Source organism: Mycteria americana, chromosome 1 (genome assembly GCF_035582795.1).
Source record: "Mycteria americana isolate JAX WOST 10 ecotype Jacksonville Zoo and Gardens chromosome 1, USCA_MyAme_1.0, whole genome shotgun sequence".
Classification (NCBI taxonomy): domain Eukaryota; kingdom Metazoa; phylum Chordata; class Aves; order Ciconiiformes; family Ciconiidae; genus Mycteria; species Mycteria americana.
In genome coordinates, this window is record NC_134365.1 from 1,582,813 (window position 1) to 1,605,471 (window position 22,659).

The following is a 22,659-nucleotide window of genomic DNA, read 5'->3' on the forward strand; positions in this document are numbered from 1 at the left end:
GAAAATCGCCTTGCCTCTTACGCAGTTTAGGGGACATTGCCTTGAGTAATAAAGAAAAGCAAATCACAAATATCCAACTTGGTGTAATCAGTCTTCAGTGACTGCTTGGGGAATTTATTTCCCTAAGAAAAGCAGGCTGGACCTGAAGAAGTATCTCACAACGAGCAGATTCGCAGCCCTGTACAAAAGGCATTGCAGTAGCACATTATTTGGAAGCGCTGTATGCTACAGTCCGTGTTAGGAAGATGGCAGCTGGTCTAAGGAGGTGTTACCCTGGGGCTGGGCTCCCAGACTCACTGGAGCAGTGCTGGCCACAGCCACCCCTGCCAGCTCCGTCCCACAGTCAAGGACTGGGATTATCAGGTGCTCCAGCAGCAGCGCAGTGCTGGTACAGGACAAGCCTCCGCACAGAAATCAGATACTCAAGTCAGGCTACCCCTGTCCTAAGAACCGACTGAAAAAAAAAATCTTCACCAGTGTGTTTGAACGGAAGCTTCAGGCAAAATGTGGGGACGGGAGAGGAAAGCCTTCCTGCCAGCACGTTCCCAGCTAATTTCTTCCTTTTTTACAGTCTCATCTCTGTCTCCCCCTTAACTATTTTTTGCTGTAAAATCTGCTGTAGTTTGGTTCTTAGCTGCAAGGAACATTGCAACAGGCACTGAAAAGCTATACATAATAGCCTAAGTGGGCTCTTACCTGCCATTCTCTCTCTGTAGTTGTTACTGTTACTGCTGTTTCACAGAGATGAGAGAATGGCACTCATCCAGCGCTGCCATCTTTTATTTCTAAATACTCTGGGTACTGGCAGAATAGAAACAATTAATCACTAGTTATGAGAAGCAGTGAAGAGGCCAGCTGCTGTGGGGCAAGCTCAAAATCCAGACTGCTTTTGGTTACTGGTTGCTGCAGAAGAGGAACCACAAGTAAAGCTGCTGTCCCCAAGACACTTCATGTACTGCTTGTGTTGCTGCACATTCAGACCCCATTTTGTTGTATAATCATACGCCAAAACAAGGGTCTCAGCCCCAGTCGTGGGTATCTTCTAGCTCTTCACACCATGCAACCTTTCTCCGTACTGATGAGAGAATTGAGGTCTTCAGAGCCCATAGCACAGATCCCCTTTCTGCTGTAACCCTTCCTGCTCCTAAGGGAAATTGTTTGAGGCTCAAGGCTGCCCCAGAGCACTGCTGGTCCAGCTGAGTATCCAAAACAGAACTTCAAAAATAGGCAGCATAGCCCTAAAATAATTTATTACGCTCCACAAAAACAAATCTTGAAATTAACTGTTGACTGCCCGATTGCTTTCCATACTAGGGTTTTTCACTGGCGCAATTATGACTGTGAGCTGGCTCTGGGTGGTAATGCCAAAGAGCTATAAAAAAGGGTAAGCTCTGCAGTTAAGAGTTATGGCATCGTAGCCCAGCAAGGCCATACTGGAAACTCTGGTCTTGAGATGGCTCTCATGATGCTGAACCTGAAATAGAGAAAAAAGCTCTGGACGTGTCTTTTTCATGGAGGTACTGGCAATCTGGGAAAGAGACCAAATGTGTTAAATAATAAATAGCCTGGAGAAGTGGAATTACATGGGGAAAATGCCTCCTTCTCTCTCTAATACCTGGCAAGGCTAATCACATTATCTCCAGCCTCTTTACTCTGCCCCATGTTGCACTGTAACACTGGACAACTTTAGATGTTTGTGCAGAAAAACTGAAAGATCAGTGTATGCAGAACTTGACCGAACTACATTTGAGCTGAAAATATCTGAGGAGTGTCATTATATAGAGTAGCACAAAGGTGGAGAACTAGGTGTAAAGATCTGAAATTGAAAAGAGGGGATATTCAGATGAAAGACCAGAAATCTGTATTTTCAGAGCCCTGGCAGGCTCTGGGGGATGCCGCAGGAATCTACTATCCTACCAGCAGCAGCTCTCCAGAGTGATTGCACTTGTGCAGATGTTGGTGACTACACAAACTGTAACAGCGCTTTTCATCACAGGAATCCTCCCAAAACTCAGACTCAGCTTTGGTCTAATCTGGCTCCAGAGAAGCTGTGGCAGCCAGAGCCCAATCAAGGCTACTTATAACAAACTCATTGCACTATCAGCATTCTCCCTAGAGTAATGAAAACCAGCCCGGCTCTTTATGAGCCGTGCAAATCTGGTTTATTGCACATTACTGAACAATTACTGCTGCAAAGACTCATATTAAAGGAAAGCAATGGATGCATCTTTTTTAATCTGAAAAAGAGGGAGAGAAGGAAAAGGCCAAGCAGCTGTGTCTGTAGTCTACCCCTTCAGTCTGTACCATGAACATTTAAAAACTGCTCAGTTAGTTCTGCTAAATCATCAGGGTGTTTTGTTTACAGCATAGTGGGTGAATCAGTTACTTTTCTCTTCTGTGGGCTTAAGATTAGAATAAAAACTCCACATGAAAGAAAAAAGACCCATCCACTTTTTCTCCCCTGATGATACAAGATGCCAAGTGGCTGGGATTCCACCTCTTCCAATCGCTTGCGAGCACAGGAAGCCAAGAAGTGCCAGCGGGCAGCAGATGTTTTAACTCTGAGGCAGCTAGGACATTTTGTGGCAAGCAGACCCTGAAGAGAATTGCTGCCAGGAACATGTCTTCTGCTGCACAACCATGTGAAGCTCTCATCTCCAGCATGCCAGAGATCAGCCTTCCCATATAAACCTAGGAAGGTAACAGATTGTTTGTTGTAATGTCTGTTGTCATAAAATAGACAAGAGTTGGTGTGTTCAGGAAGTACCAAAGCTACACCTGTGTCTCCAAAACATTTTTTTTGAGAAATCTCCCTCCTGCTCACATTGGCTTAGCATCAGGAGCCACGTGTTGGATTGACCGGCTCTATGAGATGTGCTAAATACACCAGCAAGGGCATGTGTCTCATCCCCTTACGAAAACATAATCTCTGTGGTCCCTAAAAGTCAGCAGTACTTTTTCACACTTGCAAATGTTCTGGTTGTAACGCAGCCACACTCCCACAGAAGTCTTCACTGGAACTAGGGCTCTTCACCTAGGGCTCTTACTTGTGCATGGACCCTACCATGGCACCTGAAAACACACAAGAATCTGTGACCCAAGGCTGGTAGCACTTTCAGGCCAGACCTGTCTGAGGCTGTTGGCCAAAGCTCAAAAGCCACTTACACTGCTGGTAATAACCCACCCATTTTACAAAGCAGTGCTGGCTAATTGACCCAGGCACTCCCATTCCCCTTCTGCTTTCCTGTGCATCTTTTCCTAGGCAATCCTTCCTTGTTACTCACCTGTTTTCTTGTTCTGTCCCAGAAGTCACCAACCAAAGACAAGGTCATCTGCTGAAACAGCGTAGTTTTCTGACCTCTCTCCCATGGCCTCACAGCACCTGAGCTGACACATCCAGCTGGTAACTTGATAACATTGTCCTCGCATTATCCCTTCCACATTTTCTCTTTCCAGACACAGGATGCGGACAGGTAAACCTTCCTGGGCCTGCCCGGTCACCAGAGCTCCCTTTCGCCACTGTGCATCATTGTTCTTCCCCCGTCTTTCCCTGAATGCTGGATATGGCATGTCCTAATCAACCCCTGACATTCCCATGGGTGTGCAAGCCAGGCTCCCTACGCTTCTGCTGGCCAAACGTACATTTGTACTCGCAATTAATCTTTTCCCAAGCCTTTTCACGTAGGATTATGGGTCTATGACACAACGCAGTCTGGATCTCCATGAGAACCTAGGGAGACATGTGCTGATGTTCAGTTTTTCAAAGAGAAAGAGTTTGTTTGTTTGTATTGGGAAATGTTGCCTCTCTGGAGGACCTTTCTGGTACATCCCAAATGAATGTCCATGCTGTTCCTGCCAAGAGGCTTTGGTCCTATGTGCACTCTTCTCTTCACATAACTAAGAGCACTTTGAGAGGGGTGGAAAAAAAAAAAAATGAGCACGTGTGCCAGCCATAGTCCCAGCACACTTAACAGCCATTGACTCATAAACGTGCACCTTCACAAACCCATGGTTTGATCTGCCCATTCCAAACCTATTAGCAACATGTGCCCTTGAAAATAAGCAGCTGTGCAGCTGGATGGGACCCCGAGACGTCATGTCATCCATTCCTCTCCCCAAGGCAGGAGCTACTCTACCTACAGCATTCCTGAGCACTATTTTGTCTGACCTGTTCTTAAAACCTCCAACGGGGGAGACTCCAGAGTGTCCCAAAGCTCTTCCAGTATTATCACATCCTACCATTGGGAAATTTTCTCAGCAGCTCATCTAAATCTACCTTCCTGTGATGTACCAGGAAGCAACTTTCCTCCTGCAGAGATTCTGTGTCACTGTGGGTTATACCAGGCCTGTTGAGTGGCACGGTCCCAGGTCTCAGCGCTTGTGGCCCTGCTCCAAAACTGCTGATTAGCACAAGGGAATTCCACTGCTGTTACAGGCCACATCAGCTGCCTCCACACGTCTTAGCAAGACACTCGTTAAGCAAGGCACGCGTTAGCAAGGCACTCCCCTGTCTTCGCGGAGCAGCAAGCCCCAGCCAAAACACCTTCACGGCTCTGCAGCAAAAGTTACATTCATCTCAGCAACTGGCGTAAGTCACCATTTGGCCCGGATCCATGTTTCGTACCTACGGGAGGCCCATGACAGAAATCCAGAGCATCTAAAAGTCAGAGCGACTGAGTCTATGGGCTAAGATGACATCCGTGCGAAAAGCAGAGGTGTTATTTTTCCCACAACGTGCTGTGAGAGCATGCACGTGGTAGCAAAGATCCCCAAAAAAGGCAGGGGTACTGTGGAAGCAACAACTGGAGTGTGACTCTGCAGAGTGGACAGTCGATCCCGAGCTGACCTGACGCGCATGCCAATTGCCTCGGATGGCTCTGCAGACGAGGCACGCCAGTTAGCGTTTGTTTTCCATACCGTGCTTTCCATATTCTTGCATCTTCAGATGGGTGTAGTACGGTCATCACTTCCTGCCCTAAGAAGTCATCTACTATTGCTTTATTCTATTTGTAAATAAAAAAAATTGGCGGCTGTGTTTCATTCCACCTATCAGATGAAGTTATTTCTGTATTTTCTGTATTTGCCTATCAGTAAATTTGCAGAGCGCTTGAGCTGGCAGGCATGTAGGATGCATCCCCTTTCACAGGGACCGGTACTGCATGCTTCAAGGGAACTTGTAAAATCCCAGTAGTGGATACTAGTATAATGACAAAAATTTTATCATTTTTAGTACAGTGACATACCCATGGAAGAGGTTTCTACTAAGCACAGATGGTGGGCTGATGTCCTGAAGTAAAACAAATTACATACATTTTATGCCAACAAAAATAAAATTATGATTACCCTAATATAAATGTCTACTGAATTTTTGACCCGCCAGATCTCTAGCAGAGAGTGCACAATAAACACATAAGATCCTTAATGAAGGAATATTACTGAAAATATTTTGCTTTCCAGGCTGCTCTTAACAAGCTTCTGATAACTTTTCTCCCAGTTGTATTTCCCATGTTATTCTTTTGGTGTGGAGAAAACATCTTAAATTTGACAGCTTTGGTGCATCAGGCTTCAAGTCCCATCTTAAGACTCCCTCCTACAAAACACAAATTTATACCCATTTTTATTATTTCCCTCATCTCCTTTGTCTTCTGTGTTTTAAATCCTCCTCCTTTACATTTCAGGTTCCTATTGAAACCCCAGGCTGCTTGGGGACAGGGGCAGCCTTCGAACGTGAACACCTTCCCCCAGAACAAGGCCGTGATCCCAATAGATGTCTCTGAGCCCTAATACGATAATCCAAGAAATCATTAGCTTCCATATACCAGGAGGGGTAATTAGTGGGGCTAAAGCTGAGTTCAGTTCATCGATAGCACCGGGCAGTAGCAGAAACAAGAGGCTTTGTGAAGTATGTTCGTGTTCAGGGCAGAAAGCCGGCGGTCAGTCTGCTAACAATCTTATCACCATTTTCTTACTTGCAGAAGGGACACCCGTCCCCTTGGCGTGAGACCAAGCTCCCTTTCAGAGGAGCTCCAGCACAGGAGCCACAGCTGCTTCGAGCCGGTGGCCCTCGCCGCGAGCAGGCAAAGATTTACAGCTACAAACAGATGGCCTCTCACACACCCAGCCGGCCTCCCAACGTGTTATTTTGATCTCTTTTTTCTTTTTTTTTTTTTTTTAAACCCAGATTAGCTCAGCAATATGGTTTCTCCTACCCCAAAACCACCAGGGCGGTACGTGGTGGTGTGCAGGCGGGAAAGCCATCGCCCAGCAGCAGGCTGGGATGGTTTTAAACGGGCTTTTTCCACAGAAAAAAAACGCGATTGAGACTGCAGCCCGCTCGGCTAAGGTGCCAGGTCCAGCGCAGCCCAGGCTGGGTCCTTCCGCCCGGTCCGCCGTCTGCTCAGAGCTCTCCCGCCCGCCGCCCGAAGCCCCTTCGCACCTCCTCGCTGAGGGGGAGAATGGGTGCGACCTCCCCAAGATGGCGCCGACACCCCCTCGCCCCCTCCGCGCCCCCGCTCCCTGCAAGGGAGAGACACCGCGACCTCCCCAACATGGCGACGACGGCCGCCCGCTCCCCGCCACCTCCTCCCTCGCCCCTCCGCCGCCCCGACCTCCCGCACATGGCGCCGCCGCCGCCCGCCCGGCGCGGCCCTCGCCCTCCTCATCATGGCGGCGGCGCCGGGCTATGACGCCATACGTCCTCCTCCCCCCCTCTCTCCCTCTCCCCCCCGGCCTCCTCCCGCCGCCGCCGCCGCCGCCGGTCCCCGCCTCTCCCGCTCGCCATTGCGGCGGCTCAGGGCGAGCCGCGCCGCGTCCCCGCTCGGCTCCCTCCCTGGCCGCCGCCCGGCAGAGGCTCCACGGCGCAGGCCCGCCGCAGCGCAGCCGCTCTGAGGTGAGTGTCCTACCGCGCAATCTCCCAGCTCCTCCAGCCCGGCGCAGCCGCAGCAACGCGGGGGCCCCCGCCGGCCGCCCAGGCACCCCCGGCTCCGGCGCCCGCGCCTCCCCTCAGCGCCGCCGCGGGGCCGCCTAGGCCGCGCTAGGCCCCGCCGAGGGGGGGGGGGGAGCGCGGCCCCGTGGCGGGCCGCGGGCCGCTCCCGCCCGGCCGCCGGAGGGGGGGGGGGGGGGGGCTGGCGGCGGGGCGGCGGCTGCGGGGCCTGCGGGGCGCCGGGGGCCTCTCCCGGCCGCGGCCGGGGGAGCCCGGGGGGACAGAGCGCCCCCCCCCGGGGGGGCAGCGGGGCGGTGGCGGGGCCGGGGGCGGCGAGAGGGAGGGAGGGAGGGAGGGAAGGGGAGGGCGGGTGCGGGCCGGCCCCGGGCCTACGCGTCTGGCCGAGCCGGGTGTTGCAGGCTGCGGGAGCAGGTTGCTCCGGCCCCGGTGTGAGCCCGTCCCGCTCCGGGGAGGGAAGTTGGGTCGCGGCAGCAGCCATTTGCGGGGCTTTTCTTCTCCTTCGTTTTTCCTTTTATTTTCTTTCCCCCTTTTATTCCTCCTCCTCCCCCTTTTTTTTCCTCTTTTTTTTTTTTTTCCCCCTTTTTATTTTTCTGACTGCAAACGGATGCCTTGTGGCAGCGTCCTGGGCCGGCGCTGCCCTTTTGTATATGAGTTGGGGAGCAGGGCTGCTGCTGGGAGGGCAGCGAATTTAAATGCTGTTAATCACGCAAGCAGAATTTTTTCCCCCCTTCTAATATGCCCAAAAGGGGGTATAAGTCGTGTCTCTTTGTTCTTGGGTTATACAACATCTGGCTCAGGAGAGACCTGCTTCATGACTGAGGTGCTCAGGACCTTGTTAGTGTAAATAATAATTACAAGGCAGAAATATTCGGCTCAAAAGTCTTCATACGGGTGGGGTTACTAAGTCTTAGTTTTCTTGCAGCTACAGATAATTTTCATAGCGTGGGGAGATGTTTTCTGTGCACCTCTTCAAGATTTGGATCGCCACTTTATGTTTTGTCCCCTCCACGGGAACCGTCTTCGTTATTTCCAGAATTCAGGATTTTTACCTTAGGGAGGGCATTGTAGTTATGGTTTTTGTCTCTAATGCGTTAGCCTTGCTACTGCCCAGGCACGGTTTTAGACCCTTTTCCTGTGTCCCGGACACTGTGAGAGTATTTTCAGTGTTGTGGTGGCTGTGTACAGTCGTTATTTTTTGTTCGTGACATCATGGCAACTTGTGTTCATCCTTACTTTAGCAGTAGCGTTACCTTGTCTTCTGATTCATCTGCATCACAGTTGCTCGTTCTTAAAACCTGTTATATTGAACTTTTAATGGCCTAATGTTTGGGAAACAGATGAGAGAGAAATTGTTCATCTTTTTAATTTAGATTTTCATGCCTGTGGTAAAACTGGGAGCAACATTTTTCATTGAGGGGGGAAAAAGTAGTATATGACAGTGGTAACTTTGGAAAGGTTGTGATTATATTAACTCTTTTTTTCAGGGTTTTAATCTTGTCCATCGTGGATAAGTGTTATAGTGTAGTGTTTAATCAAATAATCTCATGTGCTCATGTAATTTTCTACATGTGTTTACTGTTTTATAGAGTATCGCAGTTGTTTTTTATTGTATTTTATTGTATCGCAGTTGTTTTTCAGAAGTCTCATGTCATTTATGTACAGGCTTTACAATGAACGAGGCATGGGCTCTTACGCATGTGCCATAAATACAGCGAGCTGGGGAACCCTCTGCCTCATCCAGTACGCGTTTTATGCAGTTCTTACAATTCCACGTACCGCAATAGCATCTGTGTTTTACGGAGTGTGTGGCCTGATGTGCGTTCATGTTATATAGGTGGAATGAAGCATGGGTCTTGTAAAGCGTCGTTTGTTGGCAGCCTGGGTAGAGCCAGTGTTTGCGTGCGTGTAGGCAATATGATTTTTGGCATGGAGCAGTGAAAGCGTTGCCTTTCTGTTGAATCGAATTTTTTCTGTGGTCCCCGTTAACTCGCGGCATTTCACTTTGTACCTTCTGTGCTGCACGGATTCTCCTTTGGAGGTAACTTGGCCTGGCAGTGCTCTGTGTCACGAGCGTGTAAGTTATCCTGACATAAGTTTATGTTATGGATATGGACTGTGCCATCCCAACTGTGCTGCTCAGTGGGCTAGAACAAGAAATACGCTCACCCCAGAAGTAAATAAGCCGTCCTGGCAAAAACCAGCTGTACCAGCAAGAGCCCTCAGTGTGTGCTCTGTCAGTCAGAGGTTGCCCTTCTCTATAGCTCCATCGGGAAAATGTGTGGCATAAGCTTGTTCATAGAGGATTAAGCTACGGTGAGCAAAGGCCACTTTACTTCTGAGTAAGGTTGGCCACGCAGGGGTTTTACGCGCTCTAATATTGCAGTTAAATTAATTGTCTCGACTTTCCTGGACAAAAGCCCTATGACTGGTTGGCTGCACAGATGTCAGCTTTCAGACTGCAGGTATTTTGGCATGAGGACTACTTCAAGTGTTGGAATTTCATAATTTTTCTGCTGCTCAGGAGCCTGAATCATCTTTTCTTAGACTTAAACCAGCCAGTTTCACTTCTGGCAAGCTCGAGCCTGGAAGATTTCGGCCTCATAAGTGAAAATAAAGAACCACAAATGACTGCAGGAGCCCAGGTTGGGAGCACTGGGGCTGCTTTTATTGTAAATCTTGCTTCTAGGCTACATCATGTCAAACTTCTGCTGCCATGTGCGTGTACATGCTCTGGGAATATTTCCATTACTGCTTCCACCTGTTCTTCATGTACCAACTGAGGGAGATTTCCATGCAGCTTCTCAGTCTCTTGAAGGCTTTGGGAGTTAGTATTTTTTTGCCTTACCCTCCTCTGATCTGGAAAAGTATCCTCTAGGAAGGAAGCAGAGTGCAGTGACTCTGCCATGCCCCTGTATCCCTTTTACCACAAAAATTTGATACAGACTTTTATACATAAGAAAGTTGTGTGCTGTAGTAGAAATCAGCTTGCTTGATGATTTTCAGTGCAAGAAATACTGTAAAATTTAGCCTCAGACTTATCTTTCTTATGCTGCTTCTGAAGTAGATCCATAGGACAAAAATATACTTATGATTTTTTGTATTACTGATTACCCAGTGCTTGAGTTATTAAATAAAATAATTTTAAAATACACCCCTTGGTCTTTTTAAATAACTTATGCTGCATGATGGGGATCTTACTTTTGCTATGTAGTAGTTACGGTAGTAGAAGGATGGGAAATGGTGCTGAGGTGGCACTTGAAGCAGATACGTGTTGTGACTCATGGCTCTCCTCTAATGAACTTCATTAGCTCTTTGATACATAGCCATTTGTTAAGCATGCTTGTCTAAAATTAGGGCTGGCTACAGCCAATTGTAAATCAAAATTAAGGATAAAAGTTTCCACTTATTCCAGTTTAGTTTTCACACCAGATTCAGAGCTCTGTTGCTGGTTATCGTGCTCTTCTGGATCTTCAGTAAGGCTCATCCCACTGAAGGTGTCACGAACCACTGAAGACCCTCCACGTGAAGGAGTCAGGTGGCACGTAGTCTCTAGCACGGTCTCTTGGCACTGGGGCAATGTTTTTCTGTGTTTAAAGGTAATCCATCCTCTTATGGTTTTGAATGCAGTTGTTTGTTAGGGGATCAGTTTAATAGTTTCTTACATTCCCACTGTTGAATGCAGATACGTGCCCTTGCCCCGATCTGTTTGTCACTTGCTTTAGTGAGTGAATTTGTGTCAGCTATTGTGAAGCTCTTCATCGGCTCGTTTTGCATGTGAATCTAAACCAGGTAAATGTATCCTAGCAAACCCCCTGTTTTTCAAGTACTGCAAACCATAAAACGCTGAACATTACTAGCATCTTCTCTTTTCTTCTACCTGAAACTTAAGCTTCCACCAGAAACTCTCGCAGCTTCCAAAGTAAAGGCTGTACCGTTAGCAGTGGAGTGCGGAGAAAGGTTTGAAGGTCCAGAGTCGTGCAGGCTGCCAGGACTTTGTACTGTGGGTGGCAGGAACCTCTCACTTGCCCAGGCTAAACCTGGGCCATCCAGGCACCATCCTGCTTTGGGGAGAATTCAGGTCTGTTCTCTATCTACCGCAGCAATTGCAACGAGGTTCAGTAGTTGCTGTGTTTTGCTGATTCCGGCCCTGTTGCTTTTGCTTTGTCCCAAAAACTGGTGGGGTTGAACCAGTTGCCAGTCAGACAGGCCCATTGGGAAGGTTGGCTGGAGTTGTTCCTCCCTGTGTAATGGCACCACTCCCTAAGAAACATCAGAGCCCGTTATCCTTTTGAGAATAGTACAGTTTATAACTAGGAGCAGGCCTTGTGTTCTCACCAGGAGTATTAGTAAGGGGGGAGCTGGGAGAGGATGGCCAAGTATTCAAGGCTGTACGCCCACTTTGTTTTGGAGGTCACCTGATGCGTTTAGCTTTATGGGAAGGACTTCTGTCTGAGGCTGGTCTGGTTTTGTTGTGGATGAGTTGCCTGCCAAAGTCCAAGAAGGAGTCCCTTCTATTGACAGATAGAAAATGGGGAGGTGGAGGCTATATTTGGTGGAGCATGTAGGAGAGTGATAGGCATCCTGATGTGCATTGGCATTTTGATGTCAATGAAATACTGTGGGTGGGTTTTTTTTTTCCCCTCCTGTAAGAAGGATGTAGCTGTACAAAGACTCTTGGGATGCTTTGGATGGAAGGTGTATTCCATCCAAGCATTGCTTTATAGGATTGAGAAGTCCAGCATCTCCTTTTCTTCCTGTTTTTCATCCTTTTTTGAAGACCACACTGCTTTCAGTGGGTATTGAAGCCTGTTTTTGTGCTGGGGGATGAAAGCAGGTGTGTCCTCAGTACGGAGCATGGTGAGGTGCATTCTGCTCTTGGTGCTGGGCTCTGAGCCTCTGCTTCCTCGCTCGCATTATTTTTGTTGGGTGTTGATTACTTTCTGCCTCTGTGAGGCTGCGTGTAAGGCAGATGTGTGAATTATTTTATCCGTTTGCTCTGTGTGCTGTCTGTATTGCCTATAAATAATAAATGGATTGCTCAGATGCTGCAAACTGATAGCGACTTGGAGGGTAACTCAACTTTTTCACTACTGTTACAAAATTCATCTGACTTCAAATACATAAGCAAAAACCCATGACAGTATATTTTCATTTATAGAGCATGCTTCTTGCTTGTAATCAGTGTGATCATGAAATGCAATCCAAAAGAAACTGAGTCCCTCCCACAGTTTATTACATAACCATCGAATTAAAGTAATCAAATGGGGATGACTTCGAGGCTTGGAAAACTTCCCCATAGTCTGGGTCAAATATAACTTGCAAGACCACACCCCCAGAGTCTCCACGCTTTATTTACCTTGCAACATCCTCTGTAGAGGAACGGTGTGTAAATTAATTATTTTCCCCATAAGTTTATTTTTGGTGTCGGCCATTAGAGTCTCCTGCTGCTGCTTCTGCAGCCACTTTTCTTGGGCACAAAGAAAATCCTTTAACTCCTGGTTTCCCTTTTCAAGGAGAAGGGACTTTAAATAGTGCTGCTCCCTTTCCTGCCTAGAAAGAGCTAGCTGATTCGAAGCTCTTCTCATAGTTGATTTAGGTTGCAAGTTGTTTTTTCAGGCTTATTACTTCTGCATCATGAGTATTCATGGCAATTGGCAGGTAAATCAGTAAATTTGGTCGCTTGCTCAACAAGGAAATGGTGTATGTTCCTGTGATTGCTGTAATACTTAAACCCTGATAACGAGAAGCATATGTAGATGGAGGTGGTGGTGAAGAAATGTGAAAGACATCTAAAGTACAAAATATAGCAGCAAATAAAAATTCGCGGTCCATTTTCAGTATACAATCATGTATTTTTCAAATACATGGTTGTGCGTTGCAGGAACTCTGAAAACTTCGAATTCCCACGGGATTTGCATATCGTGCTGTGTATTCAAAGCAGGAAAAGCCCAACTTGAACACTGACTTAAGGTGGGTCAGGACTGGAAAACCATGATGGCTCAATCGTGGATGTTCTCCATGTGCGTGGGAAGTTTGAGATTCTGGTGGAGTAGTACTCCTCCCGTAAGCCATACTGACCCATGCCCCTTCCCAAACTAAGACAGAAGGAAATAACTGTGCTTAGTAAGAAGAGCCTTAGCGGATGCACTCGTGTGTGGGATTGTTATAACCCTGCTTCATCTTTTAACAAATGCCTTGCGTCTTGAGTGTTCAGTTTTGCCTGTGTGGAAGACTGCTGAGTGCCAAGCAGGATGCTTGGAGAGCACGGCGGCGTGCTTAACAGGCTCTTTGTCAATACTAGGGAGAAAAATGTTTAAACCAGCATTTAAATCCAGCGTGCAGGTACTTCAGACTTAAATAACTCGCAGACAAATCTCTTTGATCTAGTTGGGCTGTAGATGCACTTTTTTCCAGAAAACACCAATCTTAATCCTGCACAATACGCAGCTGCAAATGTGACACGCACTGGATTTTCTCGCGTACCTGGTGCTTCGTTTACAGAGGTGACACTTTCCCTTTTCAGGGTCTTTGCTCATTAGTTTCCAATGGTTTTGCTGGGCAGTTTTTCCTCCTTATCTGCAGTCTTTCCTGGGGCAGGCAAGCAGACGTGTTCTTGAACCACAGGAAACCTGTGCTTTCCTTTTTCCTAGTTCCAGGTGCTAAGGGGAGGAGGTATCCCATTTTTTACTGGCACTGAACCGAGCCCCACTGTACTCATCACCTCAGATGCCCTCAGAGGCACCGCAGGGTAACCCAAGATGCCCATTTTTGTGAGCCTGGAGAAGAATCCCAAAATTCTTCCCCGTGTGAATGCAGAGAAGGCAGTTGACATCAGAAGCTGTCTGCAGACCTGTGAATGCACCACTTCTCCTCTTAAACAGCTCAAGGGAAAAAAACCTCAAAACTTAGGTAGAATAAGATCTTGAAAACAAATGCTATTGTGGCAAATGTATCTTATTTTCCCTACAGGATTTAATTTTTTTGTTTTTTGAAGACAGAGTGGGCTGGGTTGCTGATGTTTTTGTTTGCTCACAACATTAGAGGGCTTCAGTATGTATTGCAGGGTTGGAGAGCAAATGAGCTGAAAGGGTAAAAGTATAAAACTGCAAGAGGAGAGAGTTTGGGGTTTTTTGTTTTTTGGTGGGTTGTTTTTTTTTTTTTTGGTGGTCTGGGACCACTTGTCACTGCTTAGTCCATTGCCTGGGACCTTCTGCGCACACAGGTTGAATACCTGTACCCTTCCTCATCCAGCCAAGGTGGCACCACCCTTCCTAAAACCAGCTACAGTCATACTGGTGTAACTCATTCTGGGTTTAGGATCAACCGTACTGTATTCAGCATCTCCCTGAAGACTGCATCGTTAACAGAACCATCGATGAGGCGTGGGCCAGGCTTGCCATTTTAGGGTGGAAGTTAGATAATTAAATGTGGTTAAGGCTGTGTCATCTGCCTTTACCATATGCTAATCCGGTTGAATTAATGCGATGTGAGGACCAAGTCCTTAAGGTGATCCATATAGCCAAGGTTGAAGACAGCGGACCTTGTCCATGCTGGACGTTACGGTTAACGTGACACTTCACACCTCCAAGCCTCGGTCTGGACGAGGCCGTGGTGTGTCACATTGCCACCCTCTCGCTCGAATCCCTCAGTAAAACACTCTTCCATTATGTTTTTTTGCGGTAGTCCAGCATAACCACTAATCCTCTCTCTCGATAAAAGAGGATTAAAACCGGGAACATTTGCACCTTAATGCAGCCAGCTAGAGCTGCGCTGTCTTTTAGGCAGTAATCCTGTTGGGGCGAGGGCTGTGCCGTTGTGCAGTGCCAGGAATGCTGTTGGCAATCAGCAAATAGCCACTCTCTCAGTGGTTGCGCTTATTGGGTTAGTAATTCTTAAAAGACCACTTTGCGTGTTAATTTAAAAAGCTGTATCGACTAGAGATGACTAACTCGCTTCACACTGTTAAAATGACTTCTGGGCTATGTCCAGAAAGTAAAATAATTTGAAATTGGGATTTCTCTGTGGTTCTTTAAGTAAAACGAAAGAATGTGTAAGTTGACAAAGTATTATCTTTGAGAATGCCGTTTATCATACGTTATGTTTCCTAGACTCATGTCAGACTACACATCCGGCAAAAAATTTTAGGGAAGAAGGTTCTGCCCCAGGTGTTACTGGTAGAGGAGAGTCACCTCTGCGTATCGCACCCCAAATGCTTAACGTGAAACCTGCAGAGCCTGGGGGGAAGCACGGGAATGCTAAATGAGAATTCCACCCGGTGGTTTACGATTTTACGGTGTAGTTTGACTTCCAGTTTTGGATTACACTCGCTGGCTGACACGGGCCGGGATGCGGTGGTATGCCCTTCCCATGGGTTTCCAAATGCTGAAGGTGTGCTAACCTTGTTCTTGGTGTCTTCATGAGGAGGATTGATTCCACGGTAGTACTTTTTATTATTTTTTTTAAACTTATTGCTTAAAATTTGAAAAAAAAGTGGAGTCTAAAAAAGTGGAGTCCTTCTGCATGTACATGTTGTGCTTTCCCTGTGAACTACCATTGCTCTGGTTGAGGCAAGCAACTGAAGAGAAACTTTGGCAGCCAGTCCAGCCCAGTTCAGCTTCTGGGGTAATTTAAAAGTGTGTCTGGGGGGGTTGTTTTGTTTTGGGGTTTTTTTTGTTTTTGTTTTGTTTTGTTTTTCTGGAGAGCTTCATGTTCTCTCCAATGTGCTGCTTCTGTTCCCTGCTGGCCCAGGCAGGAGGGAGACCAGGGGTCTGCTCCAGCTCGCCTTCTGCAGCTGGGTGGAAGGCTGCGGTGAAGTCCTCCGCACGCTCGCTATCACCTTTGTGCCAAAGCCTGAGAAGAGTCTTCAAGTAGAAACCACCTCATCCTTATGTTCGGCCCATAGCTTCCTGCCGGCGTTTGGTGCTAAATACGCGAAGTTAAGCTGCAAAAAAGACCTGTTGCAAATTGCATCATACATCGTGATATGAATGTCCTGTCACATCGCCAAATGGTGGCTTTCAGCAGAAACTTCAGCAGCAAATAGGAGTTTGTATGCCTTAATAAATTTGTGTAAAATCTTATTTGTTTCTTTTCCAGAATTTGTGTGTGACGTTTTTCCTGCAGTGTGTTGTGTTTGCTCTTTTATGTGAGATGCTGATAAAAAGAGCACATTACTAGAAGGGGTTTTGGTTTTGTTTCCTAGAATCAATTTTATTTTAGGTCTTTTCATGCTGAGACTGGTAGCATAGGGAATTTTTTTCCATCCTAATTAAAAGGATCATTATATTATGCCACAGGAGGACGCTGTGGAACGAGAGCTGGTTTCTGTAGTTCCTCTTAGTGCTTGAGTTACCACGTCTCTGCCGACATGAGGCAACTGTCCATGTGCTGCTGTGAGCCAGCGTGAAATAAGATGTTCACTTCAGCCTTGATAGGAGAGGTGTAAACTAGAGTGTCTTATCTTGCCTTTGTGCAGGATATCAGTTGCTGCTGACATGAGGCAATGTCTCAAGTCCCGGAAGGTCAGTCCCAGCTAAAGCCTTGCACAGCTTCCAGAGTGATACAAGCTTCACCAGAAAAAAGCCATTTTTTAATTGGATTGAGGTGTAGGCCAGCAAATTCTCTGCATGAGCAAGGGAAGGCTTTTTCCACAGCCATGGAAAAATAGGATTTTTGGATTTAAATGTGCATTTTAAATTAGTTGTCGTAATAATGAAGATACTAATCGATCTTGTCCCTGAGGAATGGCATTGTTTCCTTATCAGACCTGCAGTGGTAATTCCCTCTAGGCACGATTTTATACAAGAATAGTATCAAATTTATCCTGAAGGTGAATTAACACATAATATTTAACCAGTGAGAGACGCCAATGCAACGTGACAGGTGGACATCACGGAAAGAGCTAAGTCTCTGCTCTCGGGAATCTGAAACCTCCTGCTAGGGAGGACGTGAACATCCTCTTTCTTTTCTCCCCATGGAGGAAAGGCCAGGAGAAGGTCTGGGTCTTGCTTGTTGGTACATAGTGCAGCCAAGTGATGGGAGATGGGGGCTTTCTCATGTGCTTTTGGTTGCAAGCTGCGCTCGCAGAAGCCAGTGCAGTTGTAATCAGCTGGTGTAGACCTCCTGCCGTCTCAGATTTCACCTGGAAGTGGTTTCTTAACCAGCGTCGTCAGGAAATGCCGCGAGTGAGCTCTGTGCCTGTGCGAGCCAGGCCTGGGAGGTGGGCATCTCTGCACGAGATGTGGCGTTCAGGTACCAGCCAGCATTGGTCCCGGATAGAGGAGAAACACAGCCATGACAGCACCAAACCAAGACTGGGCATCTCTCCTCTGTTAGAGGTTGTCCTCTATCCTCCCCTCAACGGGAGATTGGCAGCTCTTCTAATTCAGACCATCTCAGGACCTATCAAAACCGGACCGTTTCTGGCTATTGTAATCGGAGGGTAGACCCGAGTCTCACAAGACTAACAAGGTTTGATGAACACCAGTGATTTCAGTCATGGCTCCTCGTGAAAGTCGTGGTGTGCCATCTCTTGGTTTGTGTTGCCGTTGTTTCCGAATGAGGTTAGTTCTTCATGGTTAGTACAACCGTTGAAATCTGCTGATTAGAGACCAACTGTATCAGGATGTATGTACATGCTTTGAAAAATGTGTAGAGGGCTTTGTGCCAGAACAGCAAAAAGCAGTACCGGACAATTTCAAAGGTATAATTACACTCAAACAGGATTTGATTTTATTAGTAAATGACAAATGATTAATTTCTCACTGGATCAGTTTTCACCGAAGAATTATTCCAGACTGTCTTTGCAGGGAATTTGGAATTTATCTAGACATACAGCCGGATGCATGAAATAGCTTTTTAAATAAAACATTCTTATGTACTAAGTGCATAGGAAGTGCTTCTTAATCTGATTGAATACACGAAGTACGAAACCTAGTTAACTGAAACTCCTTCACGTCACGTTGGCCCGGATCATCAAAGGTATTTCAGATTCCTCCCTCTCGTGAGATGACACCGGCGCCGATGGTCGCTGTGGCAGGCAGGCGGATGAGCTGTTGCAGCTGCAAACAGTTGGTAGTTCTTAAAATAAATCGGGGTGGTGTGGTCTACCTTACCCGCTACAGCGTAAACCACGGGCTCTTAGGAGCGAGGAAGGCAGCTCAGTGGGGCACATGCTTTGCATGTGTGAAGCCCTGCGTGCCACCACCAGCATCTTTGTGACCTGCACTGGGAAACTCTGCTCCTGCCTCGCCGCGGTGGCCAAGGGATGGAGACAAGCACGAGGGTAATGCCGAGCATCGTCACTACCTCCTCGCAGCGTCGCTGAAGAAGCAGCGTTTAGCGAGTAAGCACCGTGGCTCCCCTCCAAGCTAGGGGAAGGGGAAAAGCAACCTGAGCAGCAAATGGCTAAAACCTGATTGAGAGGCCCGTTTCCTAGCAGAGGTGCTGGTCTACGTGGCTGAACACCGCTGGAGAGCTGCAAGAAGGGGCTTAGCAGGCGGCAGCTGATGGCTGCAGCAGCCACCCCGCAGCCCGCGGAGCTGCTGCACGAGAATTAACACACCCGGATCACAGGAGCCCCGTTGATTAACTCTCCGCAATCGCCTCCAAGAACAAAAGTGCCAGTGTGATGTCGGTTGTTTAATGCAAAGCAAACGACTTATTTACAGCGGAGGCTTGAATCCATTAAGGGCATATTAAACTCCAGATGCTTGTCAACTTTACAAAAAGAGTGGAAGAAAGGGAGGAGGTGTTGCTTGTTTTCTGGAAAACACTCAGCTCGCCGAGCATGGAGCAGCATTTCATTGAAGTTAAAACCATGAGGAGGGTGATGAGCTTGAATGATGAACCAGATTTTTTTTCCTTTTTTTTTTTTTTTTAATTTTTACACTGGTCTTGAGACTGCTGTGTAGTGCCAGACAAAGTACTACATGCCGAGTTCCTGTGTGGAGTAGGGTTCTCGATAAGGAATTGATGCTGACTACAGCGCAGGGTTCAAGCAGAAAATGGGCTGCAAAAGAAAAAAAAACAGGAGCGTTTCCATTCTTTTGAAACAAATTAGGAAATGAGCCAGAGGGATTATTCTTGAGAGTGGATATGTAGAATTGGCCCTCTCAAATAAGTCCTCTAAATTACTTAATTTAAAAAAATAAAGCAGATTAATTGGTTTTTTGGTTTTTGGTTTTTTTTTTAAACCCCAGGAACATCTGATGTCCCCTGAGCCAACTGAGCAATCACGATGTTGCCTTGTTTCTTCCTTTCTCCTTTCTGCTTACTTTACTGTACGCCGAATACGAGGCATGGCTTTGGGGAAAACGCCGATGTAAACTCTCCTCTACAAGAGAGTGTTTGCCGCCCGTGAGGCTTCATCAGTGTCCTGCTCTTTGTGTTTTGGTGGGTCCATCACTAGCTACAGGCTGTTTTGTACCTTTTTAAATACTCCGTCCGTGCTGTGGAGAGCCATGCCTCTGTAGACACCAGCCTAGACCTCTGCACGCGCCTTTGTAGGTTTGGGTATCAACCCCCCTGATGTTTAGGTGAAAGGAGGATGAGGATAAGCATGATGCAGGCTGGCTTTTTTCAGAGACACAAGCTGATGCCAGCTTGTTGCCCCTTTTTTCAGTAGTTACCGTGGCTTCCCATAGCATCTGGTTTGTTCCTCTATCATCTAAATTTAAGATCTTTTTAGCAATTCAAGGCCAGTTCCTTAGAGGACGCTAGGTGGGTCATGTAATGCAGCCTTTCTCCTGAGTCTCATTGGTGGGAAGAGACGAGGGTCGATGATGTGACCAGCATGAAGTGAGTACAGGGACTGGAGCGGGAAAGGTCAGCATGTCTAATAAACTAATTGCTGACATTAATCGCTTATAAAGTGGATTCTGAAAAAGCATGTGTGTCTTGTTAGTCTTCTGGTTTTCCTCCTGTGTAATTTCTAAAGCCTTGCTTATATTGCTGTAGAAGGCAGAGCTGCTGCTTGAGCTTGGGGTGTCCATCACATGAGGTTAGTTCCCCTGTGCAGCAGTGCCGTGCAGCTGGCTGGGATGGGATTTCAATCTTCCCAAACCCTTTGGTTTGGAAAGGCCGTGCTGTAGTGCACTGAGCAGGCTGTGTGCGAGTTGGCCTCTCCGTTTGCTATTGATGATTTGCTAATTCTTGCATTTTAGTTATGGCATGTCACACTCGTTTTTATGTGGATGCTATTACAGAACACAGGTGAGCTCCTCCCTTATGGTGTTCTACCCATAGTGTCTCGCCCTGGATATGAAAATATGAGGCCTGAATTCTGACAACCAGGATTATTTGCAAAGAAAACACAAAACTCTTTATTTGATGAAGCAAGTTTTGTAAGAACAACACCCCACCCTGTTTCACAGTGACTTCTTGGGTGTTGACTTACGGAAGAGAGGTTTGCTCATCCAGTGAGCTCTGAAATGCCCAAGCAGAAGGAAGGTCTGGTTGCAAAACTTGAACATGAGAACTTTATATTTCGTGTTTTGGATGTTGATGAGGCTGTTAGCTGTTCCCACCTCGTTTCAGAATGGTAGAATCATAGAATTACAGAGTAGTTTGGGTTGGGAGGGGCTTTTGAAGATCATCTAGTCCAACCCCCCCTGCCATGGGCAGGGACATCTTGCACTAGACCAGGTTGCTCAAAGCCTCGTCCAACCTGATGTTGAACACTTCCAGTGATGGGGCATCCACAGCTTCTCTGGGCAACCTGCTCCACTGTCTCACCACCCTCATCGTAAAGAATTTCTTCCTTATGTCTGGTCTAAACCTACCCTCTTTTCATTAAAAACTTGTGCAGCGGCTGCTCTCTCTTAGGAGGGGTCTGAGCATACATGGCAGGAGTGATCAGTGCATGTGTGGGAGAGCGCAGAGCAGGTCTCAAAATATTCTGGGTCTCAGCCCTTCTCCATTACTCTTCATTCAGGTGTAATCCATATTTTGCAGCCTTTTAAAAATTATTTTAACCATCAAAGAAGTTAGAGTCAGCAGTTTTTATTTATTGTTAATCTGAAAAGGGTTTCAGATTAATTAGGCATTGTGTTGGGCGAGTTAGTAAAAATGGCTGCATGATTTAAAATGCCGGTAGATAAATGAGATGCTCGTCTCTAAGTTAAGACAGTCTCAGTGGGCAGTGCCTTGTGCTTCTACACATCCGAAGTAAAACTGCTTCAGCGGTCTAAAGGATAAAAATAAGCCCAGGCCCTGTCTGTGTAAGAGGGTTTTTCCAGTCATGCTGGTGTACCTCATAATTTTTTCTGGTGTGCATGTTTTATTTTTGGCTCAGTTTAAAGAACCCATGAGGCAACATTGAGCTAGATGGCGGTGGCAGAGGACAACTTCTACAGTAGGATAACCCCCGTGGTTTTATATTAGCTGAGTTACATCTCCTTACGTTCACACTACAGATTACGCTGAACAGACGAGACCTTCATTTTAATCCATGTGGTTTTAAATTTAATGTCGAATTTATGGTTTTTATGTTCAGTTTCCGTTGTTTTCTGCTGGTTTGAATGGTACAGCTTCTGCTATTTTGGATTGCTTTGCTCCTCCTGCGTCTGGTATTCTTCCAGCGATGGTGTCAACAGCCATTGATCATCGTTGACAGTACATCAAAGGAACCTCTGACAGAGTCATGAAGCAACTGCACTGTGTGATGAGAGGGACTTTATCCTCATATTTTTTGAAGCACTTTAAATGACTTTAAAAATACTTCTGGCTGTCATCCAAGGCTTCTGGACTAAGCTACAACTACCAGGAAATGTCTTTGCAGGCATCATCATATCATTAGGGTTTCTTTACACCCGAAACTGTTCTGGTTTCTGAAGGAAAACAAGAATAAACTTTCCTTTTCTGAAATGATGAATGCTCATCTCTAAAATTAATCCAGAACAACTTTCCTTTCATCCCCCATGCCTGCATCCCTGTTCAAATCCAAGTGCGGACCCTTCAGATGCATAACAGAGATGCTTTGCTGCTGGGGCAACAACAATAGCAACAGGTTGGTAATCACCAGCAGAAACTGCCAGTCAAGGTGTTTGCCCACAAAGCCTGACTTGTATCAGGAATCCTTTGGGAATAATTTGAATATATGAATAACTACCCAACGTTTCAATGCTCAAAGATAAGGCTTCATGCCTTTCAGTGTATGATTCTGGAAACGTTTGGAAATTTTCTGGGAGGAAAATGTGCAGGTATGAAAATAGGGCAGAAGTTGGAAAAGTAGAAAACCTCCAAGTTACAACTTGGAAATGAATTACTAGAGCTTGTGTCGTTGTTGTGCGCGCAGTTGGACAGGCTGCACCATTTACTGAAGAGCTGTAGTAGTTTATTGCCTTTTTTCCAGCTCATACCTACTTTTATATAGGCAGGAAAGCTTGGGAGTGAGGAAATCTAATAGTGGCACCGAGGAGGCAAGCGTCCTTCGCACGTTGCAGCACGTGGCTCGGACTCCTTTGGAAGGCAGGTGGTGGAGAGAGGAGAGAGTTTGTAGTAGATTGATGGTTATTAGACCGTGTTTGAATCGAGTGGACTTCATCTCTAAACAAACACAATGGCCTTGCTATTGATTATCTCAGTCATTGCTTGTAGCTAACTGTTTCAAAAAATGCCAAAATTCAGCCAGGCACCGTGCACTGAAGCAGGATGCGTGCCTGTAAAAACTAGACCAAATGCACGGGTGTTTAAATTTGCATAGCTGCCCATGAGGT

At 46.7% G+C, this 22,659-nt stretch overlaps 1 protein-coding gene across 6 annotated transcripts in view; it reads left to right on the top strand.

Annotated features, from left to right (window-relative positions):
- The first annotated feature begins 6,718 nt into the window (after positions 1–6,718).
- Positions 6,719–22,659, top strand: part of NRF1 (nuclear respiratory factor 1) — a 74,172-nt gene continuing 58,231 nt past the window's right edge. For 2 of the 6 annotated variants that reach the window (XM_075511541.1, XM_075511464.1), the window contains exon 1: positions 6,719–6,889. The gene's annotated coding sequence lies outside the window, so the exon portion shown is untranslated. The remainder of the gene's footprint in view (positions 6,890–22,659) is intronic. The other 4 variants (XM_075511619.1, XM_075511707.1, XM_075511791.1 and 1 more) reach the window with 3 other exon arrangements.